The sequence below is a fragment of the Ovis canadensis genome, chromosome 2 (genome assembly GCF_042477335.2).
Source record: "Ovis canadensis isolate MfBH-ARS-UI-01 breed Bighorn chromosome 2, ARS-UI_OviCan_v2, whole genome shotgun sequence".
Classification (NCBI taxonomy): Eukaryota; Metazoa; Chordata; class Mammalia; order Artiodactyla; family Bovidae; genus Ovis; species Ovis canadensis.
In genome coordinates this window covers 216,571,069-216,591,003 of record NC_091246.1, presented here as the reverse complement: position 1 = coordinate 216,591,003, position 19,935 = coordinate 216,571,069, and the positions used below count along the sequence as shown (strand labels likewise).

The 19,935-nt window shown below is 37.4% G+C and overlaps 1 protein-coding gene across 26 annotated transcripts in view; it reads right to left on the bottom strand.

The window, feature by feature from the left end:
• MAP2 (microtubule associated protein 2) overlaps positions 1-19,935 on the bottom strand; it is a 298,803-nt gene that overhangs the window by 207,570 nt on the left and 71,298 nt on the right. For 8 of the 26 annotated variants that reach the window (XM_069578205.1, XM_069578214.1, XM_069578186.1 and 5 more), the window contains one exon: positions 6,453-6,571. The exons of the other annotated variants lie outside the window; for them this stretch is intronic. The gene's annotated coding sequence lies outside the window, so the exon portion shown is untranslated. The remainder of the gene's footprint in view (positions 1-6,452; positions 6,572-19,935) is intronic. 26 annotated transcript variants of the gene reach the window in all.

Below are 19,935 nucleotides of genomic sequence, written 5' to 3'. Positions count from 1 at the left end.
TTCCGACTCTTTGTGACCCCATGGGCTGCAGCTATTAAATCAGTTTTAATCTCACTTTTTTGAGACTATTAACATAGCAATGGTCATATAGCCAGAAACTGCTGGAACCAGCACTGGAATCCATATGATTCCACAATCTATTTTTATCCATGAATTAAACTGCTTAACTCTTAAAAGTTATTCCCTGCCTACCTCCTTATCGTTTTCTAATAAAATATATTTCTTTTAAATAATTAAAGAAGTTGCTTCTGCCCCTGAAAAAAATTATACTCCTAATGTTAGATAGAAACAAACATTAAAATTGATTCTAAACAGGAATAAATAAGATAACCAGGAAGTTCAATTGAAAATCTTTATGCATTGAGTATCTAAAATGTCTTCTCCAAGTTTCCATGCCAACCTTTCTACGATGCTAAAATAAGCTGTGTAACAACAGTTACTCACACTGCATTATGTAGGCTTTTGATACACTAATTTTTTTAATAAGCCCAATTAAATGTTGAATATTTAGCACATGGAGGAAGTAACATTGGCACAAGTCGTTGTAAGGCAAGCAATGCATTGCTTTTGTTTTTCTAAATGAGAGAAGCCTTAAAAACAGATATGAAGGAGACTTTTTATTTCCGTTAACTTTCTTTTTATGTATATCCATAGTTAGTCATAGCTTTTCAAAATAGAGTTTTATAAAAGTTATGCTTAAAAATATGAAAAGCTCTAACTGCTTAACACTGAATTTGTAGAAGACAAATCTGGAAATCTAGGGCACTTCCATCATCCATTCAGACCACCTGATAAAGGAAAAAATACATAAATAAAAACCCAATGGAGCTGAACAGGTCTGTTGATTGTTCTTATGCAGTTTGAAGAGATTTCTTTTTATTAATCAAGCTCTTTAAGGACAAATATATTGTGGTTTCATTGACTGTTAAGTATTATAGGGGCTTCCAATGGGGAACACGAAGGGACTTCTGCAGGTCAAGAGGCGAGAGAGTGGGGGATCTGCCAGGTGGGTTCAGCCTTCAACATGCAGAAAGCCCAGGCTGATGGCAGCCCAGACAGGATGGTAAGAATAGAGATGCTCACAACCGCAATAGAGAGGGGAACACAAGGCACCAGCAATAATAACAACCCAACAAAAGCAATTAAAGTGACAGTGAGAGTAACTAAAATTTAAAGTGAAAGTGAAGTCGCTCAGTCGTGTCCGAGTCTTTGTAATCCCAAGGACTGCAGCCTACCAGGCTCCTCCGTCCATGGGATTTTCCAGGCAAGAGTACAGGAGTGGACTGCCATTTCCTTCTCCAGGGGATCTTCCCAACCCAGGGATGGAACCCAGGTATCGTGCATTGTAAGCAGACGCTTTACTGGCTGAGCCACCAGGGAATTGTATCTGGCAGTGTACAAGCTTCCAGAAAGAAAAAAAATGTTAACGCATATATGGTCTCTGCCTCAAAGAACTTAGAATCTAACCAATAAGAAAAACAAAAGTTGATTAAGCAATGGGAATAAACCTAAATGCCACAACAGATGAGATTTGAAGAGTTAATGGCATACAGAGCCAAGACATCTAGCCCAGTGGAGCAGACTCCCCAGTGAAAATGATGACTAAGCATGCATCCCTACAGCAGAAATGGAGAATAAAGGAAGAGGAGGTACAAGAGATGAGGCTCAGAAATACTTATGGGTGTCAGCTGATTAATAGAAACATCAGAATTTAATTTGTGCCTTACCAGGCTGTGCAGTAGAACTTAATAGGTCATATCTAACGAGCAGATTCAGATAGTCATAGATAAATAAGAAAAGACAACTGTAAATTCATTAGAGTCATGACTACTTTTGTTTCATTGCCCAGAATTATGGGCTACACTAAGCTGATGCCACACTGATCTATTGATCTGTACTTTCTGTCCATAAGTCACAACATGTTTGAATAGAGTATTTTATTTCTAAGAAGGTAGCATCAACCATTATTTTCTCCAAATGAGGAAATTTTAAGATATGACCAAAGGTAAAAAGACAAAAAAAAAAAAGCTTCCACATAAGAACTTTTTAAAAGACTTTAATTAATGACTCTACTAATGTCAATTTCTTGGATTGAGGTCGCAGGCCATAACACTCTCTCTGGGAGAGACCTACAGCTGCAACCCTCTTGCACATACTAATAATTTTGAAACTTATTTTATCTATTGATCTAAACCTCCAATCAGTCACTCCAAGTCATAAAATACCGATTACAGTCATAACAATTTCAAGTTATTTTGAAAAGTAGTTGCCACAAACATTTCTTGAAATATCACATAAATTGGTGGGCAATATTTTCTTCCATCTGAGATTTAAGCTTCATCAACCTACTTCAGTGACATGATTTCGTATCATTTATAGTCTCCTGTGCTTCCTGGATGGCACTAGTGGTAAATTGGCACTAGTGCCAATGCAGGAGACCTTAGAGATACTGGTTCGAACCCTAGGTTGGAAAGATGTCCTGGAGGAGGGCATGGCAACCCACTCCAGTATTCTTGCCTGGAGAATCCCATGGACAGAGGAGCCTGGTGGGCTACAGTCTAACGGATTGAGAAGAGTTGGACACAACTAAAGGGATTTAGCACACACAGCATACATAGTCACGTGTATAAATTTCTAGTTCACTCTTTTTCCTATTTTTGGAGCTCAACATACTGTCTTATGCTAAAATCCATCATTTCTGCCCTGGGCATATGCATAATGCTATGACATCTTCCTTGATTCAGAAGTATATAGCCACACCTTTCTGCTCTGATTAGCTCTTGATGTCTAAGTTACTCTCTTTTCTTATTATGTTCTCTCCTATCACAGGTGAGATCCAGCTGGTGAAACACAAAGAAGTCCCATCCTTTGCACCAGAGCACTGTAGAAATGATGCTGAAATGAGCGGTCTGGTTTTATATCTAGTGTAAGAAGCAGCTCACCACCATTTTGTGGCTTCTCTCAAGATGAGCACAACAAAATTTCCCAATTTGAATTACATCAATGAAGATAACATTTTCTGAACTCCAACTCTAAACATATGGTCTGTCAAATGATTTTTATATGATTTATGACTTTATGAAGTCTTGTAAAGCCGAACAACTGAACTGCATTATCAAATAATCTATCATTTATTAAAAATAATAATGTCATGGGATGCTAGTACTTATGAAAACAATAATTATTGAATTCAGCATGTGACGCTTCTCCATTAATATATACTATAGAATGGAATACATGAAGCGTAAACTATTGATCCCAAAAGTGGATCATAAATATACTTTTCATGTTATCTTTACAAAAGGCAAAGTTCCAGCTGACAGAGTTCTAACATGCCAAACTCTTTCCTGTTCTTTCTCTAAGAAGTTAGAAAAGAAACATCCATCATTACAGCTGAAGCAGGTTGTTGTTTTTTTTTTTTTTTTAAGAATATTTAAGAGTTTACAAGAAGCAAGGAGGAAGCATAAAGACAGATGAAGATGGGAGGAAAAGGTCATGATCCAATCAGACATCCTTTATTTCTGAAGAATTAATTATGTGGTTTCCTACTAATGATAAAAAGAGAAGGAGGGCACTTGAGAGGTGCTGCCACAGAAAAGGCTTTTAAAAGCCATCAGTTGATACTGATTCTAAAATCCCTAATAAACCATTTAGCAAACTGCACGTTATGTTTAGGTACCTCACACAAACGTGCTGTTAGCACATAGGTGCACTCCAAAGCTTGTTCGAGTTACCGCCTCAGGAAGAAAGGGTAAGACTATGTCGGCCATGTTTCCTTCCAGCACACTTCCTGGCACACTGTTGTGCTCCCAACAGCATTTGTTTAACGAATCAATAATTTACTAGGTGTCCCTTTACACAGGCTAGAAAAAAGGTTAGACTGACTCAATATTAAAATAGAAATTCAAAAAAAGCTCTGAACTTTAGAGGCAGGTTGGCATAATGAGCGATTTTCAAAAGAAGGTGCCGTGCATTCTCTTTCATCTCACTGACATTAATCAACGTGATTGCATCCAGACAGCATGGACAAGATACTGTCACATATTCCAACATGCAATCAGCAAGAGCAATTGTGTTCAAATGTTTCTGTGTGATATGGGTCAGGTTCAAAACAAACCCAATGACACTTAAAACTGTGAGTCTGAAAAGGGAGCAAAGTAAACGATACTGCTGAAAACTATTCTGTGAAACTATAATTTCTCAAGAAGTAAAGGGCCTTACAAAAGGGAAAATGTTTTGCCTCGTTAAAGAATAACTCTCAGAAGGTCTTGGGTTGTCTACAGAATTTTCCCTTAAATACACACCCTTATAATTACAAGTAAAATAAATAATATAGAATAAGACTTCAGCTGGAAAGATTACTAAGCCCTGGCAACATTCTTTTCTCTTTGTACAGAGAAACAAAATTCGTGTAGGTGAAGGCTGATGCTTCATTATTAGTCATTATTAGAGTTTTCTCCATGTCCTTCTTTAGAATGCTAATTATGTTCACACATACAAAAGTATGCGTTTTAAACTGTTCTCACTAAATTTAAAGATAAATTGTAAGAAAAAAGTAACTCTATGGAAAAAGTACCCTCTTATTATAGCATATGGGTTTTAGCTCTGTATACTTATTCATATTAAGAAATGAATCACTGGAGGTCTTACAGGAAAGCCTGGCCTTAGTAATCTCCTGATCCATTTATCATCAGCAGATGCTCACTCTGGGTGCAACCTGAATGATTGCTCCCAGAAAGCTCATAATTGCTATAATTAGGGTCACATGACCTCCAGCTTGTCTTGCTTAGGAAAAAAAAATTAAAAAGCAGATGGCCAAATATTAGCATTTGAATGAGCACCAGAGGTCCTTTAGATGAGGGGAGCTAAAGTTAAATGCACCAGAAAGCTGTGAATGGCTGATCTAAAACACACTTAAAAGAGTAGTTTATGCTTTTTTTTTTTTTTAAATTGTCCGTCCTGCTCTCTGCAGAGGCCCACCTTCCTTTATAAAAGCTAAATCTGGGCAGTCCTACCCCACTCATCTACCCAGCAACCAGGCTACTACAGAGTGCAAGGAAAGAGGAATGACTGTACTTAAATCTTTCTACTTTGAGTTCTATTTTTTCTTTAGAGTATCAGTTCAGTTCAGTTGCACAATCATGTCCGACTCTGCGACCCCATGGACTGCAGTGCACCGGCTTCCCTGGTGTCTCAGTAGGTGAAGAATCCACCTGCCAAATGCAGGAGACACAGGAGACTCTGGTTCAACCCCTGAGTTGGGAAGATCCCTTGGAGAAGGCAATGGCAACCTACTCCAGTATTTTTGCCTGGGAAATCCCATGGACAGAGGAGCATGGAGGCCTACAGTCCATGGGGTTGCAAGAGTTGGACATGACTTAGTGACTAAACCACAGCAGTATATTTGAAGAACTAAAACCATCCCCTAAATACTTTTCTTAAGAAACAATATTTTAAATATAAAGTGAAAGTGTTAGTCGCTCAGTTGTGTCTGACTCTGCAACCCCATGGATTGTAGCCCGCCAGGCTCATTTGTTTATGGAATGTTCCAGGCAAGAATACTGGAGGGGGCTAGCCATTTCCTCCTCCAGGGGATTTTCCCTACCCAGGGATCAAACCGAGTCTCCTGCACTGCAGGCAGATTCTTTACCATCTGAGACACTGGGGAAGCCACATTCATCGTAAGGGCAAATACAAATTAAAAATAAGGGGCTTAATTCTCCCTGTTGAAAATAAGCTTCCCCCTTTCATTTTTCTTTTACAATTTCTTCCATTATCCTTTTCAAATGCATGTAATTCTTCATAATGGGCTAATTAAGTCTCAGGCCACACTCACATTCAGAAATGTTTTTTCAAAGACCTGGGAGACATCTTTTTGAAATGCAAGCCTCAAGGGGTAATAGCTCCTCTATCTCCCTCGCTGGAGAGTATTAGAGCCTAATTTAGGTTGGCTTCTTGCTCCAAGTTGTAAAACTACTTCCCCTTATAAAGGTATTAGAAGCCTCTCTCTCTCTGTAGAAGAAAATCAATTAGCTAACACAGATGGTCACCCAAATTGCCAAGTAAATTTAGTCCTCTTACTAGAGGACTAGTTATTATTTATCTTGAAAGGTTCTATGTGACAGGTTGTATTTGCTTGGCTATTTAGAAGGTTGAAATTTCTTTTGGTCTTTGCATTCTCTTAGTGGATTGCCTCTGGATGCTCATCACATTCTAATTTAATGCTTATTCATTAACAGGAGTGTTTTCTTTGTCTACTAACTTTGTGGAAAGGATTTCTGGGTTGGGAAAGGTTGTTTTTAATTTCCCCAACAATTTCAATTCCAATTAACCCTTCTCCCTGGAGTAGAGGCCTTTCAGATAATTTAACAAATAATTCAAATGGCGAAATTCCAAATTTCCCAAGTGAAATTTATTAAAGAGATAAAATATTTAATTTTACTTTCATTTACCTTTAACTGCAAACAAGCTTGGTAATATTCATTCCAAAATAAAACAAATCCAGATAGCATGAATGTCAGTTGGAACATCTGGCTCCCATGTGTCAAGATATTGGTGTTTATTTTTTCTTCTAAAAAAATATAACATAAAACATAATTTTACTAATGGAAGCTCTTGGAACAGACCCTCAGATTAATATTTCTCTGTGTAACTACTCTTTGTGCACAAAAACAGCAGGAAAAAAAATAGTTTTCAAAAAAAATAGATATACATAAAAGTAGTTCAACAAATATTTTTTGAAAGAGAAAAATTGGAAGGTTGAGACAGAAGGGGAGATGGAAGAGGCAGAATCTTGGTCCAAAGTAAACTTGTCTTGCAACCTCTGTTCCAGGTCTAACCTTCCAGTCCTACCTAGCCCCTTCTCTGTGCCTTGGCTTGGCTTCTGTAGACCTCTTTTAGGATAAGCCCTTCTTTTTCTAGCTCTCACATTTCACCATATCTATTTAAATTGTTTACCTTTAAACCCAGCTGAACTTCCTTTCCTTATAAGGTCCTTGTGAATCACAACGAAGTACATCTTTTCTGGATCTCTCTGGAAAGTTATATCTGTACTTCGTATTTGATTGCATTGCCATGTATTAGCTGCTATTTATGAGTATTCATTTTTTCCCTTCCCTTAACTTGACGACAAGCTACTGGAGAACAAAGGAACCATTTTTGGTTCCTTTTGTAAATATAAAGAAGATGCAAAAGTCAATTACTTCGTTGTTCAACAAAGCAGTGTAGGAAACTTTCAGAAATGTAATGTTTTGTCATCACAGTGTATGGCAAAATGCCAGGGGGAGACATAAAAGTGTTTGAAACGTGATTTGATTTGTTTTTTCTTTCAGAAAGTTTTTGGAGGTAAATGCTTTCTCTTCAGAGTAAACACAGTATCTTCAATACTTTTATGTCATGCTTAGATCAGAGATACTTTTTACCAGTTCATTATTTATCTCATAAAGACCACACTGATATTATTCTTGATACCTAGCTCTTTATCTCACCATTTTGACACTGTCATAAATGATGTCCCATTCAGCTAGTCAAACTGTACCATTTTCTTGGATGAAGGAGTCCTTAATAAGGTGCTCCACGTGGAAGTATACCACTTTAAGGGTGGGAAGATGATGAGGGGTGGGGGAAGGACGAACTGTACCCAAGGAAGAGAATAGTTTATATATATATATATATATAATATATAAATTATATATATATAAATTCTAGTCACAAATAAGTGCCTGATAGCCAAACAGAAATGTCTAAAAGGAAAGGAAAAAAAAAAGTGAAACAGCCCAGATGATGACTCTGTCTTTTAATGATCTAGACTTTGGGGAATCAGGTTGGTTCTGACAGTTTCATAGTTACATGGAAATTCACCAATAATGGTACTTCTAAACCATGTGTTGCTACCAGTACTCTGATAGTAAAATCTTTGCATATGTGAAGAAAGCCCACATGAGAAGATACGATTCTAATGCATCAGAGCAATTATTACTAAATGAAGTATTGAGAATACACTTATAGTTCATATGAGACCTCTGTTCTATGGGTGCTTTAGAAGTATTAAAAATGGTTCCTTTGCTCTCCAGTAGCTTGTCGTCAAGTTAAGGGAAGGGGAAAAATGAATACACATAAATAGCAGCTAATACATGGCAATGCCATCAAATATGAAGTACAGATATAACTTTCTAGAGAGATCCAGAAAAGATGTACTTCATTGTGATTCACAAGGACCTTATGAGAAAAGAAAGTTCAGCTGGGTTTAAATGTAAACAATTTAAATAGATACAGTAGAATGTGAGAGCTAGAAAAAGGGCTTATCCTATAAGGGGTCTACAGTAGCCAAGCCAAGGCACAGAGAAGGGGCTAGGACTGGAAGGTTAGACCTGGAACAGAGGTTGCAAGACAAGTTTACTTTGGACCAAGATTCTGCCTCTTCCATCTCCCCTTCTGTCTCAACCTTCCAATTTTTCTCTTTCAAAAAATATTTGTTGAACTACTTTTATGTATATCTATTTTTTTAAACTATGAGCAGGAATCTAATCCACCATGAGATTTTTTATCCTGCTCTTTTGTGCACAAAGAATAACTATACAGAGAAATATTATATTCATGTAAAGGTAAAGAGCTTTTATATTTTCTAAACACAAAGTTAAAACAACTTTTGCCAGTTGGTCTCTTTGTTCTTCTGCACCTAAGCACTGTGTGTGTGTGTGTGTGTGTGCACGTGTGTTCGGTCACTTTAGTCATATTCAACTCTTCACAACCCCATGGACTGTAGCCTGCCAGCCTCTTCTGTCTCACTGGATTTTCCTGGCAAGAATACTGGAGTGGGTTGCCATTTCCTCCTCTAGGGAATCTTCCCAATCCAGGAATCAAACCCACATCTCCTTCCCGTCTCCTGCATTGCAGGCAGATTCTTTACCACTGAGCCACCAGGGAAGCCACTGAGCACCTTAGTAGTAACCAACAAGAAAGTTTATAAAAACTGCCCCGACATAGGAAAATCAGAAAATTAACAAATTTCTAATTTCTAAAAAATCAGAACATTAACAAATTTCTGATTTCAAAAAAAATCAGAAATTTAATAAAATTCAGCCCCTATAATATAAAAGAAAAACAAAAGAAAAAGAGCAATTCCAGGTATGGCAGATGAGTAGAATTACATTTGATAGAGTGAAATAGTTATTTAGGTAACTCCTCAAGTGAGGTGGGTGGGGGTATATTTATAGTTGATGGATGATTATTTAAGCACTGTAAGATGTTTTAAACTAACTTCAGTAATTATTAAGTAACATGGATTTTTTTTTTTAATGTTAGGAAATACCTGTAGGAAATCGAAGAAAAGCTGATGACTTTCCACTGGAACATTTATATGATATCCTAGGCTGAATATATAAGTACAATTTCTCGAACTCATTTCACCTAGCCTACATGGCTTGTACATGCGTCAAATGTACTACCAATAGAAGAGATTTTCATCTTCATTTCCAAATAGTTAAAAGAGTTAGAGAACCCCAAAAGGCAATTTTTATTATTATGTGATATTAATGCCAGATGGCCTGTTAGATCTCTGAGTCCCTAAAAGAGATGAAATTTAGAGTGTTGGGACTATAATGTTGCCAACCAAGTTAAACATCTTACTCAGTGACCTACTTTTTCCATATTTCCAAATTTACCTAAAATTCTTAAACAATGAAAAAAACTTAGAAATAAAAAGAACAAATCACAATTAGAGAAGGAAATTCTTACGTTACTTTCCCTAATGATTTCAGAAATGAGCTCCCCCCTTCCCTCCACGGACACATACATGGTTTCTATTCCTTTTGTCTAATTTAGTCTCCTTTATGGAACTGATAATTCTTTACGGCTGCCTAAGGACCCCTTAATGGAGACGGCAATGGCACCCCACTCTAGTACTCTTGCCTGGAAAATCCCATGGATGGAGAAGCCTGGTGGGCTACAGTCCATGGGGTCGCTAAGAGTCAGACACGACTGAGTGACTTCACTTTCACTTTTCACTTTCATACATTGGAGAAGGAAATGGCAACCCACTCCAGTATTCTTGCCTGGAGAATCCCAGGGACGGAGGAGCCTGGTGGGCTGCTGTCTATGGGCTCATACAGAGTCAGACATGACTGAAGTGACTTAGCAGCAGCAAGGACCCCTTAAAGATGCCAGTATAGGTGCTGTTTTTTCTTTTTTGTTTAAGTGGACTAATTCATTCTAAAACTTTCCTCTTGTACCTAGAGAGCTACTTCTGGCAAGGCACTAACATGTGACAATAAACCCAAGGACAAGGCTGAAAAAGTTTTTCCACTCTATATGTAAAATATTTTGAGGCAAAAGATATCAAGTTCACTCTCATTTATCATTCTGAATATGAATATCTTATAAATAAAGGCACTACTGAATAGTGTACACACACATACACCATATTTACATTTGGGTAAATATGTAGTTTTCTACTTATTTTTATCCCTCCAGAAGACTGTTTGATATTTTTAAGAACTAGTAATATTACATTTCACAGAGGAATTCCCCTCCCCCACAGTGGCTCAGCAGCAAAGAATCTGCCTGCAGTGTAGGAGATGTGGGTCCAATCCCTGGGTCGGGAAGATCCCCTGGAGAAGGAAATGGCAACCCACTTCAGTATTCTTGTCTGGGAAATTCCACAGACAGAGGAGCCTGACGGGCTACAGTCCATGGGGTCGCAAAAGAGTTGGACATGACTTAGCTTCTAAAAACAGCAACAACAACAAAAAAACATTTCACAGAGGAATAGTCTATTATAAAAATTGTATCTGATTTAGTGACTATCTCTATTCATAAAATGAAGATGACAGTACTTAAAGTTTCAAATATTTATTTATATCTAAAAGTTAGCTTTCTCTATATTCAACAAAATATACAACTTTTACTGGAAGACAGAAAGAAGAGAGGGCAAAAAGGAGAGAAAGAGAGAGAAGGTAGATATTCAAGTATAGACACAGATGTATGTGTATAATACAGTAAGGATTTTATTTTTGTTCAGCTCTTCAAACCTATTTTAAATAAATTTAAATAGTAGAAAGAAAAGTAAACAAAGTCTCTAAAGCAACATAAGCTGACAGTCACAAGACATTGAATAATATGGACTGAAACCAAATCCACTTTGGTTTATTAGCACAAAATGATTTTCCAACTAGCATTTTTACATTGCTAAATAATTAGACAGAAAGAGCTCAGAAAAGGCAGACAATTTTATCTGCTTTAATAGAAACGGCCTATAAAATATGTCCAAAAGCAAAGCCCTTGCTCTGTTCATTCGCAAAACCATCCAACATTAGCATGCATATCCAAGTATCTATCTAATATATATGTATTATCCCTTTTTCTATTATATGTATATCCCTTTTTCTGCTGTGATGATTTTTCTATCCTTGGATGAATAACTGATGAAATTAAGTAAATCTCATGTAGACTTATAGAAGTTGAGAAATAAAAAAGCATATCCATTTTTAATAACATAAAGTTCTTACTTTGCAGTAAGTAGGCCATAAAAGAAATAAAAGATTTCTAAATGAATGGACTCCTTACAAATGTACTTCTTATGTTTTTAAATTCTCCAAACTGCCTTAAAAAGATAGGCCCATATAAAGTCATGATATTCTTTAAAGAAATAAATGGTCTGCAAAAAGATCAGCTGTACCATTTTTTGGAATGGCATTCATTCAGATGAATTCAGGAAAGAATAAAAATCAGCTGGCCCATGACTTAAATCCACAGGATTGATTTCCTAAGTATGAGGTTTGTATAAAAACATATCTAAGGGGTCTCTTGTAGCCATTACTTCCCTGGTGGCTCAGATGGTAAAGCGTCTGTCCACAACTCGGGAGATCCGGGTTTGAGCCCTGGGTTGGGAAGATCCTCTGGAGAAGGAAATGGCAATCCACATCAGTACTATTGCCTGGAAAATCCCATGGACAGAGGAGGCTGGTAGGCTACAGTCTACAGGGTCGCAAAAAGTTGGACACTGCTGAGCGACTTCACTTTCACTTTTCACATTTAGCTAAGACAAAAAGAATCAGCTAGAATATTTTTTTTCTCATGTGGGAAAAACGTATCTGTTATTTGTTATTGAAGATATTTCCAATGGGTTGTGTTTTCCTATTTGTCCTCTGAGGCATCAATAAACCTACTTCCTCGATATGTTAAGACTCTGTCAAAAAATAAAAGAACAATTCTGGAAAAATATATTCCCGAAGTATTTCACTGGCTCACATGAGGAGATTGAGAGGTTGACAGTAAGTTTACCTCTCACCCCCAGCCCCCTCCTCCCCACCTCTCCCATTCCAAATCATGTCATGAAGCTTATTTGTTGATTGTCACATTTGTAACAGGAAAGGATTACTTTTAATAAAAAAGGAGAAAATAAGTACTTATGATGCTTCAGATTTCAGAAAGCTGCACAAAAGAAAGCAAATTCTCCAACGACTAACTGGCCTTTCCAGTCCATCAGCTTTGTATCTCTCCTTAAAAAGGTAAAGAAATAATTAGGCATTCTACAAATCTTTCCAGAACCTCAAATTCACTTTATCACATATCAATATAATAACTAGAATTCCAAATATGTTTTCATCTGTAAGTATATTATATTATACTCAATATAGGAATAAAGTAGAAAGACAAAGCAATCACCCTTCTCATACCTTTACAAGGTCCACCTAGTCAAGGCTATGGTTTTTCCTGTGGTCATGTATGGATGTGAGAGTTGGACTGTGAAGAAGGCTGAGAGCTGAAGAATTGATGCTTTGGAACTGTGGTGTTGGAGAGGACTCTTGAGTCCCTTGGACTGCAAGGAGATCCAACCAGTCCATTCTGAAGGAGATCAGCCCTGGGATATCTTTGGAAGGAATGATGCTAAAGCTGAAACTCCAGTACTTTGGCCACCTCATGTGAAGAGTTGACTCATTGGAAAAGACTCTGACGCTGGGAGGGACTGGGGGCAGGAGGAGAAGGGGACGACAGAGGATGAGATGGCTGGATGGCATCACTGACTCGATGGACATGAATCTGAGTGAACTCTGGGAGTTGGTGACGGACCGGGAGGCCTGGCGTGCTGTGATTCATGGGGTCGCAAAGAGTCGGACACGACTGAGTGACTGAACTGAACTGAACTGAAATTGAACCAAGTAATTACTTCTGCTTCAAATGTCTTTTGTGTGATGGGTTTAAAGTCCTTGCTTTTTTGCTCAACTCTCTTTCACCAAGAGAAAGAATACACTAGGTAATAATTATTATAACATATCTACACACATGTAAATATATAAATGCCCATTTAAGGAAGGATATAAGTGGCAAGGAATCCACCTACCAATGAAGGAGATGCCAGTTCCATCTCTGAGTCAGGAAGACCCCCGGAGAAGGAAATGGCAACCCACTTCAGTGTTCTTGCCTGGGAAATCCTATGGACAGAGGAGCCTGGTGAGCTACAGTTCACAGGGTTGCAAAGGAATCGGACACAACTTGGCAACTAAATAACAACTACACACACACACACACACACACACACACACACACGTAGCTTACAAGTATGTAATAAAATTGTTTATTTTTGCTTCTATACTTTACAATTCATTCAATAAGCATTTTCAGGGTGTCCACTCCTACGAGGTCCTACCAGGACAGAAGGCACAGAGAGAAGACCCCAGATTCTGAGTTGCTAGGGAAGATAAGATATATCTGGAAATAATCATAACATATAACATAAAGAAACAAGGGTGAATGCTATAAGAACCATATACGGTATGCAACCATATGGATGGTAACCATGTGAACCATCATGAGGCAAGTTAGAAGGTAAACAGAACTTCTTGAGGGGGCTGACATGGAGGCAAGTTAGAAGGTAAACAGAACTTCTTGAGGTGGCTGACTATGTAGCTGGCTAAAAAAAGGCTTGTTTTTCTTGACTCTGGAAAGCAAACCACTGTAGCTTACTAGTAAGACACAAGGGTCTCCTGAAAATATTAGCATTTTACACACTGTTTTTTTAAGTGAAAGTCTGCTCGCTTGTAAAATATGCTGCTTAGTTTAACAGTATCTTTAATAAAAGAGACAATACCACTCAGTAGAGCATATAGAAATTACTTTTTGATCAGTCCAAAACCAAAATATTTATATTTTGGCCTCTTCTATTTTATATTTTATTTTATGATAATGATTTAATGATCTTCATTGGTTTTATTCCATCTTGGGAGAAATACCAGAAGGTATTACTCAAGTAAAAACTATGAAAAGAAAAGAACTTTGATAGAGAATTTTAAAATGTCTTGAAATCTTCCCTATTTAAGGTCCATAAGTATGCATTATCTCATTTAATCCTTAAAAGAAGTCTAAGTTAGTTTTATTCTAGCTTTAAAGATAAAATAATAAAGTCAGAAAACTTTTCTACAAGACATAAGAATTCAAGTCAGAGGGATAAACTAGAATAAGAAGAGAGATCCAGGTCTGGGCAGAAATGAATGCTCAACAATGAGTAAATGGTAAAAATAATTATGGAATAGGATAAAATATTACACAGTTATTAAAACTGCATTTTCAAGAAATCAGGAGTAACTGGATACAAAGTTTAACTTCAATTTTGTGAAAATAAATAAGTCAAAATCTGGAGCGTAATACACCAAAATACTGGTCACAGTATAATAAAAAAGAAAACAAAGTCAAAAAATGAACTCACCTTGTTTTGAATGGTAAAAAGGGTGGTGTAAAGTGTTTTTAAAAATCAGTATCAAGCTTGACTTTATAGTTTCCGAACTTTACTGATTCTCTTTTGTAATAACTTGAAATTTAATTTTTTTAATCTAAATTCAGTAATACTATATTTCATAGAATCTAAGATACAACCCATTATAAGACACACTTTATTTGCCACCTAGAAAGAAAAAACAATTGACAGTTTAACTATGGTAGTTTTTGATTTTACATAGCTTAACATAAAAATGTGTATCTTAGAGTTGATGAAATACTTTATGGACATTTGAAATTTTTTATTGAGGTATAATCAACATACAACATTATATTAGTTTCAGGTGTAAAACATGATTTGATATTTGTATATATTGTGAAATGTTCACCACAAAAAGACTAGTTAACATTCATCACCATATACAGTTACATATTTTTTTCAGTGTAAGAATTTTTAAGATCTAGTCTTTTAGCAACTTTCAAATGTGCAATATAGTATTATTAACAGTAGTATGCATGCTGTACATTACATCCTACAAATTATTTTATAACTGGAAGACTGTAAATTTTGACTCTCTTCTATATCACCTTAATCCATTCATCCACTGATGGACATTTAGGCTGTTTCTATATCTTGGCTATTGTAAATAAGGCCGCGATGAACATGGGTGTGCATATTTTTTTTCAAATTAGTGTTTTCACGTTCCTCAAATAAACAGTCAGAAATGGAATTGCTAGATGATATGACAGCTCTATTTTTAAATTTTTGAGGAACCTCCATCCTGTTTTCCATAGTAGCTGCACAAATTTACATTCCCACCAACAGTGCACAAAAAATTTGCTTTTCTCCACCTCCTCTCCAACAGTTATTACTTGTCTTTTTGATAATAACCATTTTAGCAAGTATAAAGTGATATTTCACTGTGGTTTTGATTTGCATTCCCCTGGTTATGACCAACCTAGATAGCATATTCAAAAGCGGAGACATTACTTTGCCAACTAAGTTCCGTCTAGTCAAGGCTATGGTTTTTCCTGTGGTCATGTATGGATGCGAGAGTTGGACTGTGAAGAAGATTGAGCGCCGAAGAACTGATGTTTTTGAACTGTGGTGTTGGAGAGGACTCTTGAGAGTCCCTTGGACTGCAAGGAGATCCAACCAATACATTCTGAAGGAGGTCAGCCCTGGGATTTCTTTGGAAGGAATGATGCTAAAGCTGAAACTCCAGTACTTTGGCCACCTCATGTGAAGAGTTGACTCATTGGAAAAGACTCTGATGCTGGGAGGGACTGGGGGCAGGAGGAGAAGGGGACGACAGAGGATGAGATGGCTGGATGGCATCACTGACTCAATGGACATGAATCTGAGTGAACTCTGGGAGTTGGTGACGGACAGGGAGGCTTGGCGTGCTGTGATTCATGGGGTCGCAAAGAGTCGGACACGACTGAGCGACTGAACTGAACTAAATTGAGGATGATGATGCTGTGAAAGTGCTGCATTCACTATGCCAGCAAATATGGATAACTCAGCAGTTATCATAGGACTGGAAAAGGTCAGTTTTCATTCCAATTCCAAAGAAAGGCAATGCCAAAGAATGTTCAAACTACCGCACAATTGCACACATCTCACATGCTAGTAAAGTAATGCTCAAAATTCTCCAAACCAGGCTTCAGCAATATGTGAACCATGAACATCCAGATGTTCAAGGTGGTTTTAAAAAGACAGAGGAACCAGAGATCAAATTGCCAACGTCCACTGGATCATCGAAAAAGCAAGAGAGTTCCAGAAAAACATCTATTTCTGCTTTATTGACTAAGCCAAAGCCTTTGATTGTGTGGATCACAATAAACTGGAAAATTCTGAAAGAGATGGGAATACTAGACCACCTGGCCTGCCTCTTGAGAAACCTATATGCAGGTCAGGAAGCAACAGTGAGAACTGGACCTGGAACAACAGACTGGTTCCAAACAGGAAAAGGAGTACGTCAAGGCTGTATATTGTCACCCTGCTTATTTAACTTCTATGCAGAGTACATCATGAGAAACGCTGGGCTGGAGGAAGCACAAGCTGGAATTAAGACTGCCGGGAGAAATGTCAATAACCTCATATATGCAGATGATACCACCCTTATGGCAGAAAGTGAAGAAAAACTGAAGAGCTTCTTGATGAAAGTGAAAGAGGAGAGTGAAAAAGTGGGCTTAAAGCTCAACATTCAGAAAACAAAGGTCATGGCATCTGGTCCCATCACTTCATGGCAAATTGATGGGGAAACAGTGGAAACAGTGGCTGACTTTATTTGGGGGGCCTCCAAAATCACTGCAGATGGTGACTGCAGCCACGAAATTAAAAGACACTTACTCCTTGGAAGGAAAGTTATCACCAACCTAGACAGCATATTAAAAAGCTGAGACATTACCTTGCCAACAAAGGTCCGTCTAGTCAAGGCTATGGTTTTTCCAGTGGTCATATATGGATGTGAGAGTTGGACTATAAAGAAAGCTGAGTGCCGAAGAATTGATGCTTTGGAACTGTAGGGTTGGAGAAGACTTTTGAGAGTCCCTTGGAGAGCAAGGAGATCCAACCAGTCCAATCTAAAGGAGATCAGCCCTGGGTGTTCTTTGGAAGGACTGATGTTGAAGCTGAAACTCCAATACTTTGGCCACGTGATGCAAAGAGCTGACTCATTGGAAAAGACTCTGATGCGGGGAAAGATTGAGGGCAGGAGGAGAAGGGGATGACAGAGGATGAGATGGCTGGATGGCATCACCAACTCAATCGACATGGGTTTGGGCGGACTCCGGGAGTTGGTGATGGACAGGATGCCTGGCGTGCTGCGTTTCATGGGGTCGCAAAGGACACAACTGAGCGAATGCACTGAACTGAACTGATGATTAGTGACACTAAGCATCTTTTCATATACCTGCTGGTCATCTGTATGTCTGCTTTGGAAAAATGTCTATCATATCCTCTTCCTGGTTTTAAATCAGAGTATTTGTTTTTTGATATTGATTTATATGTGTTTCATATATATTTTGGATATTTGCACTTTACAAGACATATGATTTGCAAATATTTTCTCCCATCCAGGAGATTGCCTTTTCATTTTGTTCATGGTTTCCTTTACCGTGCAAAAGTGTAAGCACAGTTCTGATATTCCATTTTAAATATAGCTATCTATAACTTTGAGCTTCCCTGATAGCTCAGTTGGTAAAGAATCCACTTGCTTTTATCTAGCAATACTAGTCATTTTACTCAGTTAACATTATTATAGAAAAATAAGCTTTTCTATGAGGGAAAATTCTTTTGTCCTGAAGCAAAAGGACCTAGCTCTAGTTAAGAAAAGAATACTAATTTTCATTATATATCATAGTTTGTGTTGAGAATCTGGTTGTTTCTGGTGAACTGATGTATCCTTCAGAAGCTTTGTTACATCTAGCTTCTTTTCCAAAACATAATTTAGATAATTAATTATCAAATTTAATTTAAATATCTTTTCATTCTCAGCTGGAAAGAGAAACAATACAATATATTCAATTAGGAAGACTTTGTAATATGAGAGATTTAAATATGCTTCCATTTCTATGAACACTGTATATTTTAATCAATATATTTATTTTGGAGTATGTAAGTCATCCTGACTTTCACAGTTAGACCAAACACATTTAAATTATGTTCACACTCCCACAAAAGAAATTCTCCATATAGGAAATGAATACAGGATTAGATTTTTAAAGTTTTTGTGTATTACTCTTATAGTTATTTACTTTTCTATATAACAAAATTTTTTTATTTCTTTTCCTTTTACATGTTTCTTTTCAGTTTGTTCCTTTCTGAAGAGTAGCCAAAATGAAATGAGATTTCAAGTTGTGATGTTGACCATACTAACCGCAAACAAAAATCCAAAAGGAAGAGAACAAAATACAATTTACTTATAATTAAAATTTAAAAACGACACTTCCTATTCAACTTTCTGCATTGAAAATATTCCTGATTAAAAGATTTCTACTTTGCAAAAATCTCATTCTAGTTGTTATTTTTTACTGGCAGATGGGTAGAAGCTAGCAGGGAAAGAAGAGTAGCAAAAAATCCAAAAAAGTCTTACAAGCACTCCATGTTTAAACATGTGCAAGTTTACATAGAACATGCTTAGAAGTGAATAAGAAACCAGCCTAAATGTCCTCTATAAGTTCAACTCCAAATTATATGAACATGAAATTAAACAAATGCAGGTTACAAATTTAACTCTCACCTTTATACACATGTCCCTTTTTCTCCGTATTAAGTTGCCAACTATCAGTAGGCATGATTCCAACGTATCTTATTTGCTACAGTCTATCCAGATTTCAAGGATAAGAAAGCACAATTTGTACATGAAAAGGGAAAATAATAATAGTGTGTGTGTGTGTGTGTGTGTGTGTGTGTACACACACACGTGCACATGCATGTGAGACAGATGTGTTGGGGGTGGAAGAATGAGGTCAAAATGAGGCCAGAAAAGGTAACATATTTACTGTGTGCTTGCTATGTGTTGCATGTGAGAGCTAAGTCACTTCTGCAGCTGCTGCTAAGTCGCTTCAGTCGTGTCCGACTCTGTGGGACCCTAGAGACGGAAGCCCACGAGGCTCCCCCGCCCCTGGTATTCTCCAGGCAAGAACACTGGAGTGGGTCTCCATTTCCTTCTCCAATGCATGAAAACGAAAAGTGAAAGTGAAGTCGCTCAGTTGTGTCCGACTCTTAGCGACCCCATGGACTGCAGCCTACCAGGCTCCTCCGTCCATGGGATTTTCCAGGCGCTTCAGTCATGCCCAACTCTGTGAGACCCTATGGACTGTAGCCCATCAGGCTCCTCTGTCCCTGGGATTCTCTAGGAAAGAATACTGAAGTGGAATGCCATGCCTTCCTCCAAGGGATCTTCCCAACCCAGGGACTGAACCCGAGTCTCTTATGTCTCCTGCGTTGGCAGGAGGGTTCTTTACCACTAGAGCCACCCAAACACTGCAGTTTGAAGGCTAAATACCTGATTAATATAAGAACAAAGGAAAACCAATGTTTTTCTTTCTGTTAAATTAACCAAAAACCCATACAAAAAGTTTAGCAACACCTGGCATTTTGCTCTTTTATTAGCAACAAAAGCAGTTATTTTATTCTGAGTTTAGTTAGTTTTTTTTTTTTTTAAACTATGAATACATGTTTTAGAGAAGAAAAGAAGAGGGAATAAATGAAATTCT